Below are 11,100 nucleotides of genomic sequence, written 5' to 3'. Positions count from 1 at the left end.
GTAATGGAAAAAGACGGAGAAGGGCTGGCGGCTCACTAGAGACCTGACGTGCAGGTTCGCGCTCGTCCATTCACAGGCCCGCAAGCGCTCATCTCGACCCCACAGGCCTGGCTCCAGGGACCTGATGCCTCCCCAGCCTGGGTGGGTTGGGGCGCCATGTCCTCGCCCCTCAAACTTCGCTGACATTAGGGTACCGTCATTCTCCAGAGCGAGCAAGGAGCAACTTCTGCTTATGGTGCTGACAGTCAACCGTCAACCCTGCTGACCGCGTCTAGTGGCTCCGTTAGGGAGCATAAGCACTTTCGGCGTTTGACACCCACTGCCAGCCCCTCACTCTCCATCCCCCAAACCCTACTCTGCAAGATGATGCACCGCCCGGCCACGCCAAACCCTCCGTGTTCTGCAAGGCAGCCCCAGGTGCGCAGTCCCTGCAGCGGCTGCACGAACAGTGTGCACACGCTCTGCAGTGAGGACCAAGCAGAAAAGGAGCAGGTGGAGGTGGCCCGGTGCCCCAGCCCATGCCCCCAGCTCCAGGCCTAGATGGGCCTTTCCTTTCAGCTATGCACGGTTCCCTGTTTCTCCAGGTGTCCATGGCCCCTCCAGCACATTCACGCCTTGCTTAAGCTACTCGAGAGCCATCTTTGCAGCTACACCACCATACCAGAGGGTGCGCCCCAGTGTGCTCTGCCCGGTACTCCAGGGAATGGCAACCAAGTGCTCGGAGCCTGGGTGCTCTAGTCCCAGGCTTGCTGCAGTCTGGCCTCCACCCATCACACATGGGCAAATATAGGGGGAAGATAATGGGGGGACTCAATGAGATGATCCTCTATAGGCCCAGGAACACCCGGGGGTCCCACAGGGAGCACAGAGGCACCCACACTTCTCCCTGCAAGCCCTTAGAAAGCCCCATCTTGCCAATGCCCCCAGTTCACGCTTTAGTGAGGCACTTATTTCCTACGTTTGTGGTACTTTGTTGCACCAACTCCTGGACGCTAATGCAAGCTATCTCTGTCACTCCTGTTGGGGATGAATTTGGTTTGCAGATCCAGTGAAGTCAAAAGTACAAGGTGAGGAAGGAATTCATTAAAACCTGAGTATCATAGAATGACAGCTGCCTTGCAGCAGCAGAGAGTAAGGAAGAACGGAGACATAAAGGGGAGCTCATTGAACTGCTGCTCAGCATATGGAACATCCCCTGCTAACTCCTGAAGCCTGTGCCACCTGGCATCCAGTGTCTGCTTGGATCTCCATGAACCCAAAAATTCATGACTTTGTTTTGCAAGTGTCCTGGAAAACTGGATTTCCAGAGCAATGAATATTGGAGTCCATAGTAGTGTGTAGCTCACAGGCCCCAAGACTGCACATGCATCCTGGTGATCCCGTTGTTGGGGAGCCTTGCAGCTGCTGGCCAGAGCCTGTTTCCATTTTTCTGCTGGTGTCTACACTGCACTTCCCAGCCCATCCCCACCAGCAGAGTGGGAACCATGTCTCTAGGTTTCCTATGAGGAAGTGGGTGGGCTTGATGAGGGCCTCTGCCAGCTCAGGTCTTAGGATAAAGGATGCAGTTCCCACATGGTCACACTGGCAGCCCTATACCCCCTGCTGGCCAGAACCCTCCAGCCTGGAGGAAGAAGGAAAAACAAGATGGACACAGCGGGACTCTGAGACCCACCTGCCCCAGGCGCTTGTGTGGAGGGAGTGGCCCTTGACCTCTCAGCCCCTCATGTGCTGGCACCCTCTGTTGCAGTAGCAGCCTTTGGCCCTAAAAAGAAAGGTGCTTTGCAAGCCTGTCTCCAACTGTAACAGAAAATAAGGCTTGATTTAACCCACAGTTCTGAAACCAGAGAAGATGACTGAATCACACTGAAAAGATGACTCTCAGCTCATCATTCAGATAATGTTGCTTAAAAGCAGTGGCACCTTTAGGAGGGCCACAGGGAGTCCAGCTCCCCAATTCCTGCCTTCTGCTCTGAGAAGTTTCCTTGACAACCTTAACAGGCCTGCTCCATTTCCTTGACAACCAACTTTCTCAATTGTCCAAGCTTTCCTGCTTCAAACACTCCTGCTTTAGCCTTGCTGAGCCTAAAGTGACAGTGCTGTCATTTTGTCCAGCGACTGATTCTTCTATACCTGTAATGATTGGTGCCATAATGCTATTAATGGCAAGATTCCAGAAGATGCTTTCTGAGGTAACTACTCTGGACTCAGTGCTGGGTCCCTTTTGCTGAGAGAAAGGGTGGCCTAAGTGCTTTGAGCCTCAAGGTAGAAAGTCACTTTTTGACTGAGCCCAGCCTTGATCCCTCCCATCAAAGGCGCTGCCAGGGTCCTCATTCTGCCCCCACCCCCATCCCACACAGTTGCTGGCAGTGTCAGTCAATATAGGGCCCTGGCCATCTCCTAAAATAAAGGGTGATTTTCTGGGCCCAAAAATGATATTCCCCCAGAACATGTGAATGGGACCTTATTTGGGAAAAGGGTGTTTGCAGATGGGATTAACTGCAAAATCTGATATGAGGTCATCCTGGATGAGGGTGGCCAGTAATCTAGTGACTGGTACCCTTATAGGAGTCAGAAGAGGAGAGACCCAGACACAGAGGAGAAGCCATGTGGACACAGAGGCAGAGACGAGAGGGATGTGGCCACACTCACAGGGCCACCTGGAGCCCCCCAGGAGCTAGAAGAAGCCAGAAGGAGCCTCCCCTGGAGCCTGAGGAGGGAGCATGGCCCTGCCCACACCTCGAGTTTGGACGTGTGGTCTCCAGAACTGAAAGAAGATAAATCCCTGCTGTTAGAAGCCATCTGGTTTATGTAATGTATTATTGCAGACATGAAAACATAGCCAGGGAAACAGCATGCCCTCCTCTGTGCTCTGATGCAGCATCAAGTTAACATAATATGCTGAGACTTGACTGTGTGACCAATCTAAAAGGAACAATATCCGTATTATAGGGGTCCCAGAAGAAGAAGAGAGAGGCAAAGAGATGGAAAGTATCTTAGAAGAAATAATTGCTGAAAACTTCCCCACACTGGGGGAGGAAGTAATCAAACAGACCACGGAAATACACAGAACCCCCAACAGAAAGGATCCAAGAAGGGCAACACCAAGACACATAATAATTAAAATGGCAAAGATCAAGGACAAGGAAAGAGTGTTAAAGGCAGCTAGAGAGAAAAAGGTCACCTATAAAGGGAAACCCATCAGGCTAACGTCAGATTTCTCAACAGAAACCCTACAGGCCAGAAGAGAATGGCATGATATATTTAATACAATGAAACAGAAGGGCCTTGAACCAAGGATACTGTATCCAGCACGACTATCATTCAAATATGACGGTGGGATTAAACAATTCCCAGACAAACAAAAGCTGAGGGAATTTGCTTTCCACAAACCACCTCTACAGAACATCTTACAGGGACTGCTCTAGATGGGAGCACTCCTAGAAGGAGCACAGCACAAAACACCCAACATATGAAGAATCGAGGAGGAGGAACAAGAAGGGAGAGAAGAAAAGAATCTCCAGACAGTGTATATAACAGCTCAATAAGCGAGCTAAGTTAGGCAGTAAGATACTAAAGAGGCTAACCTTGAACCTTTGGTAACCACGAATTTAAAGCCTACAATGGCAATAAGTACATATCTTTCAGTAGTCACCCTAAATGTTAATGGGTTGAATGCACCAATCAAAAGACACAGAGTAACAGAATGGATAAAAAAGCAAGACCCATCTATATGCTGCTTACAAGAAACTCACCTCAAACCCAAAGACATGTACAGACTAAAAGTCAAGGGATGGAAAAACATATTTCAAGCAAACAACAGTGAGAAGAAAGCAGGGGTTGCAGTACTAATATCAGACAAAATAGACTTCAAAACAAAGAAAGTAACAAGAGATAAAGAAGGACACTACATAATGATAAAGGGCTCAGTCAAACAAGAGGATATAACCATTCTAAATATATATGCACCCAACACAGGAGCACCAGCATATGTGAAACAAATACTAACAGAACTAAAGGGGGATATAGACTGCAATGCATTCATTCTAGGAGACTTCAACACACCACTCACCCCAAAGGATAGATCCACTGGGCAGAAAATAAGTAAGGACACGGAAGCACTGAACAACACAGTAGAGCAGATGGACCTAATAGACATCTATAGAACTCTACATCCAAAAGCAGCGGGATATACATTCTTCTCAAGTGCACATGGAACATTCTCCAGAATAGACCACATACTAGGCCACAAAAAGAGCCTCAGAAAATTCCAAAAGATTGAAATCCTACCAACCAACTTTTCAGACCACAAAGGCATAAAACTAGAAATAAACTGTACAAAGAAAGCAAAGAGGCTCACAAACACATGGAGGCTTAACAACACGCTCCTAAATAATCAATGGATCAATGACCAAATCAAAATGGAGATCCAGCAATATATGGAAACAAATGACAACAACAACACTAAGCCCCAACTTCTGTGGGACACAGCAAAAGCAGTCTTAAGAGGAAAGTATATAGCAATCCAAGCATATTTAAAAAAGGAAGAGCAATCCCAAATGAATGGTCTAATGTCACAATTATCGAAATTGGAAAAAGAAGAACAGATGAGGCCTAAGGTCAGCAGAAGGAGGGACATAATAAAGATCAGAGAAGAAATAAATAAAATTGAGAAGAATAAAACAATAGCAAAAATCAATGAAACCAAGAGCTGGTTCTTCGAGAAAATAAACAAAATAGATAAGCCTCTAGCCAGACTTATTAAGAAGAAAAGAGAGTCAACACAAATCAACAGTATCAGAAACGAGAAAGGAAAAATCACAACGGACCCCACGGAAATGCAAAGAATTATTGGAGAATACTATGAAAACCTATATGCTAACAAGCTGGGAAACCTAGGAGAAATGGACAACTTCCTAGAAAAATATAACCTTCCAAGATTGACCCAGGAAGAAAAAGAAAATCTAAACAGACCAATTACCAGCAACGAAATTGAAGAGGTAATCAAAAAACTACCAAAGAACAAAACCCCCGGGCCAGATGGATTTACCTCGGAATTTTATCAGACATACAGGGAAGACATAATACCCATTCTCCTTAACGTTTTCCAAAAAATAGAGGAGGAGGGGATACTCCCAAACTCATTCTATGAAGCTAACATCACCCTAATACCAAAACCAGGCAAAGACCCCACCAAAAAAGAAAACTACAGACCAATATCCCTGATGAACGTAGATGCAAAAATACTCAACAAAATATTAGCAAACCGAATTCAAAAATACATCAAAAGGATCATACACCATGACCAAGTGGGATTCATCCCAGGGATGCAAGGATGGTACAACATTCGAAAGTCCATCAACATCATCCACCACATCAACAAAAAGAAAGACAAAAACCACATGATCATCTCCATAGATGCTGAAAAAGCATTTGACAAAGTTCAACATCCATTCATGTTAAAAACTCTCAGCAAAATGGGAATAGAGGGCAAGTACCTCAACATAATAAAGGCCATCTATGATAAACCCACAGCCAACATTATATTGAACAGCGAGAAGCTGAAAGCATTTCCTCTGAGATCGGGAACTAGACAGGGATGCCCACTCTCTCCACTGTTATTTAACATAGTACTGGAGGTCCTAGCTACGGCAATCAGACAAAATAAAGAAATACAAGGAATCCAGATTGGTAAAGAAGAAGTTAAACTGTCACTATTTGCAGATGACATGATACTGTACATAAAAAACCCTAAAGACTCCACCCCAAAACTACTAGAACTGATATCGGAATACAGCAAAGTTGCAGGATACAAAATCAACACACAGAAATCTGTGGCTTTCCTATATACTAACAATGAACCAACAGAAAGAGAAATCAGGAAAACAACTCCATTCACAATTGCATCAAAAAAAATAAAATACCTAGGAATAAACCTAACCAAAGAAGTGAAAGACTTATACTCTGAAAACTACAAGTCACTCTTAAGAGAAATTAAAGGGGACACTAACAGATGGAAACTCATCCCATGCTCGTGGCTAGGAAGAATTAATATCGTCAAAATGGCCATCCTGCCCAAAGCAATATACAGATTTGATGCAATCCCTATGAAACTACCAGCAACATTCTTCAATGAACTGGAACAAATAATTCAAAAATTCATATGGAAACACCAAAGACCCCGAATAGCCAAAGCAATCCTGAGAAAGAAGAATAAAGTAGGGGGGATCTCACTCCCCAACTTCAAGCTCTACTATAAAGCCATAGTAATCAAGACAATTTGGTACTGGCACAAGAGCAGAGCCACAGACCAATGGAACAGACTAGAGAATCCAGATATTAACCCAGACATATATGGTCAATTAATATTTGATAAAGGAGCCATGGACATACAATGGCAAAATGACAGTCTCTTCAACAGGTGGTGCTGGCAAAACTGGACAGCTACATGTAGGAGAATGAAACTGGACCATTGTCTAACCCCATATACAAAAGTAAACTCAAAATGGATCAAAGACCTGAATGTAAGCCATGAAACCATTAAACTCTTGGAAGAAAACATAGGCACAAACCTCTTAGACATAAACATGAGTGACCTCTTCTTGAACATATCTCCCCGGGCAAGGAAAACAACAGCAAAAATGAGTAAGTGGGACTATATTAAGCTGAAAAGCTTCTGTACAGCCAAAGACACCATCAATAGAACAAGAAGGATCCCTACAGTATGGGAGAATATATTTGAAAATGACACATCCGATAAAGGCTTGACGTCCAGAATATACAAGGAGCTCTCACGCCTCAACAAACAAAAAACAAATAACCCAATTAAAAAATGGGCAGAGGAACTGAACAGACAGTTCTCCAAAAAAGAAATACAGATGGCCAACAGACACATGAAAAGATGCTCCACATCGCTAATTATCAGAGAAATGCAAATTAAAACTACAATGAGGTATCACCTCACACCAGTAAGGATGGCTGCCATCCAAAAGACAAACAACAACAAATGTTGGCGAGGCTGTGGAGAAAGGGGAACCCTCCTACACTGCTGGTGGGAATGTAAGTTAGTTCAACCATTGTGGAAAGCAGTATGGAGGTACATCAAAATGCTCAAAACAGACTTACCATTTGACCCAGGAATTCCACTCCTAGGAATTTACCCTAAGAACGCAGCAATCAAGTTTGAGAAAGACAGATGCACCCCTATGTTTATTGCAGCACTATTTACAATAGCCAAGAATTGGAAGCAACCTAAATGTCCATCAATAGATGAATGGATAAAGAAGATGTGGTACATATACACAATGGAATACTACTCAGCTATAAGAAAAGGGCAAATCCAATCATTTGCAGCAACATGGATGGAGCTGGAGGGTATTATGCTCAGTGAAACAAGCCAAGCGGAGAAAGAGAAATACCAAATGATTTCACTTATCTGTGGAATATAAGAACAAAGGAAAAACTGAAGGAACAAAACAGCAGCAGAATCACAGAACTCAAGAATGGACTAACAGGTACCAAAGGGAAAGGGACTGGGGAGGATGGGTGGGTAGGGAGGGATAAGGGGGGGAGAAGTAGGGGGGTATTAAGATTAACATGCATGGGGGGGTAGGAGAAAAGGGAGGGCTGTACAACACAGAGAAGGCAAGTAGTGATTCTATAACATTTTGCTATGCTGATGGACAGTGACTGTAAAGGGGTTTATAGGGGAGACCTGGTATAGGGGAGAGCCTAGTAAACATAATATTCGTCATGTAAGTGTAGATTAGTGATAGCAAAAAAAAAAAAAAAAAGGGCAGTTCCTGTGTGGTAACCTCCAACGACTTCTACACAAGGGTATAAAGGGCATATAAACGTGTAGGCAAAGGGTCTGTTTGTGTTTATACAGAGGATCAAAGCCTAATTGGGCTACCCCGAAAATGAACTAAGATACGATATGAAAAAGAACTTCCAACATCTGCACTCTCTGGAAGACTCATGCCAGAAGATGATCATCAAAAAACCCCAACAAAGATCCACGCACTGCTACAGCTGTAGATGCACTCATCCCACCAGTTCCTGGACTTGCCATGGGAATGAGGAAGGAGATATCTAAGCTGGCCTGTGCATACAGTAAAACAACAAATTTGACTGGATCTATACTGTTGGAACTCAACCAAGAATTTGGAGAAGTGCAAATTGTAGCGCTCCAAACTCTTACAACTACAGACTATTTACTGTTAAAAGAACATATGGCATGTGAACAGTCCCCAGGAATGGGTTGTTTTAATTTGTCTGATTTCTCTCAGACTGTTCAAGTTCAGTTGGACAATATCCACCATATCATAGATAAGTTTTCACAAATGCCTAAGGTGCCTAACTGGTTTTCTTGGTTTCACTGCAGATGGCTGGTAATTACAGATATGCTTTGGTTATGTAACTATACTCCTATTATGTTAATGTGTGTGCGCAATTTAAGTAGTAGCTTAAAACCTATATATGCTGAAGTTACTCTACAAGAAGATTTGTCAAAGAAATAATCAATCTTCCCATGTTTTCTTCCGCCTGCTACTTCTATAGCTTTTCTTCTTCCTTCCTAATTACAACCCTTAAATAGAATTCGTGCCTCATATCAAATTTACCGAGTGTCATAATTCTTCCAAGTGGTAAAGATACCTCAAGACAAATGCTGGGCATAGAAGCCACAGGGCATAAATATGCAAAGAAGTAAAAAGCTAACTTTTTCAAACAATAAGGCTTCTCTCTCACTTACCAACTTCACATTTCCCTGTATGGCCCCGGAAGATGACTGGTTAGCCAGAGACGGGTAAGATTCCTCAAGGGAGGAACAACCTAAGACAGGCACAGTCGCAGGGGGGACATCAGGTGAGAAATTGGGGATCAACAGAGGTGAGGCTTAGAACCTCACCCCCCCTGTTCTGAGAGAAATCTTCTGCATACGTGGATGTTTTATTGCCCTGGTCTAGCTTGGATTACCACATAGTCTACAGGCACACACCTGATCATCTACATGTGCTCTCTTACAACACTAAACTATGTTTTCTACCTTTATCTTGTATCTACCTACCACTTCAGCATTTTATTAAAAATAATAATAATAAAGAGAGAAATGTGGTATCCACATATAAATCAAGTATAAAAACCAAATGAGTATTCATATTTGAACTGACTGTTTAGAGTTCATAATGCATGAGCAAAACCGAAAGTTTCTGTGATGACTGCCCTTGTACTGTTCACCATGTAACTTATTCATTATGTAAGAATTTGTTCTACATGTAAAAACTTGTTTGTTATGCCTCAGAAGATTGGAGACTGACAAAAATTAGGCTTGGGGTGGAATAATGATTGTGCATGATTGTGCATTGAGCATTGACTCCCCTATACAGAATTTTATTGTCGTTAACAACCATTTGATCAATAAATATGAGAGATGCTCTCACAAAAAAAAAAAAAAAAAAAAAAAAAAAAAAGGACAGACTTCCAATGGTAAAATAAATTAGTAACCGGGATGTAATGTATAGCATAAGGAATATAGTCAAGATATTGTAACAGCCTGGTAGGGTGATAGCTGGAACCTAGAATTATGTATATAAATGTTCTACCACTGTGTTGTACACTTGAAACTCATGTAATGTAATACTGTGTGTCAACTACCCTTCAATAAAAAATAATTATTTAAAAAAAAAAAAAAATATCCTGAGACTTGGAGACTGTGAATGGATGATGCATAAGATCTGTTGGTAACCTATTGTTGCCCTTCTAAAAGGCTATCATTATGTCAAAATAAACAACAAAAATTCTCAGCAAACATTGTATGTTCATGCTTGATAAGGCATTCTTACCTAACTAATGGTGTCGATTCCTTTGAGATGAATGTGATGAACTTGGTGCAGTCATCCCTGCCTTTATCTCAGGTGATCAGAAGGACATTTAAGCACAAGTTAACAACAGCAACACTAGACAAAGGAGGTCACAGCGTACTGAGAAGCTCTGCACAGTGGAAACAAGCCACTCAGTGGGAAGGAGACCCGCAGGAGATGCGGGGATCCCAGGCAGCCTACCTGTAATGTGGACAAAGGACCAGAAGAGACATTTCTCCAATGAGAAGCACAGTTGGCCAACAGACGTATGAAAAGGTGCTGACACCTGTCATCATGACAGAAAAGCAAACCAAAACCACAGTGACATGCCGTCTTCCTCCCAGTAGGACAACCACTATCAAAAACCAAAAGACAAATGTAGGTGGAGAAACCGGAGGCCGTGTGCACTGCTGGCAGGAATGTAAAATGGTGCAGCTGCTGTGAAAGACAGTACGGTGATTCCTCAAAACACTGAACATACAATTACCATCATCACCTAGCAATGAGACTTCTGGGTACATATCCAAAAGAACTGGAAGCGGTATCTCAGAGACATCTGCACAGCCATGTTCACTGCAGCATTATTCACAGTGGTGGCCAAGCAGTGGAAACAACACAAGTGTCTGCTGGCAAATGGGCAAAGGAAACATGGTACAAACACACAGTGGAACACTGTTCAGCCTTAAAGAAAGAAATCCCATCACATGTCACAACATGAGGACATGATGCTGAGTGTGACAAGCCAGACACAGAGGGACAAGTCCTGTATGATTCCATTCATAGGGGATACCTGCCATCATCAAAATCACAGAAACAAAAGCAGGGGCCAGTTGCCAGGGTCTGGGGAGGGAAGTGGGGAGCCGTTCCATAGGGACAAAGTTCGGCTCTACTAGATGACAATGTTCTGGAGATCTGTTCCCCAACAGTGGGATACAGTCAATGGTCCTAAAATGTGCTTAAATACTGTTGGGAGGGTACATTTTGTGTTCTATGCTTTTTACTACAATTAAAAATACTCTTTCTTTATGGCCAAGTTCACACTGTACTTTTTCTTCCTAGTAAATGTGTAAACAAACCTTACTGTAACGTGGCTTTACTGTCTGGGGCAGAGGCTCTAAGTCTTTCAGAGGAAAGGGCTGTGGATTTTGCTAAACGCCAGCACCTGGAGTGGGGAGAGCAGGACACGTGGAAGGGGTACCCGGAGAGAGTGTCTTTGCCAGGAGCCCACCGTCATGTGTGATCC

This window comes from Manis pentadactyla, chromosome 13 (genome assembly GCF_030020395.1).
Source record: "Manis pentadactyla isolate mManPen7 chromosome 13, mManPen7.hap1, whole genome shotgun sequence".
NCBI classification, from domain to species: Eukaryota; Metazoa; Chordata; class Mammalia; order Pholidota; family Manidae; genus Manis; species Manis pentadactyla.
Note: the sequence above shows the minus strand (reverse complement) of the source record.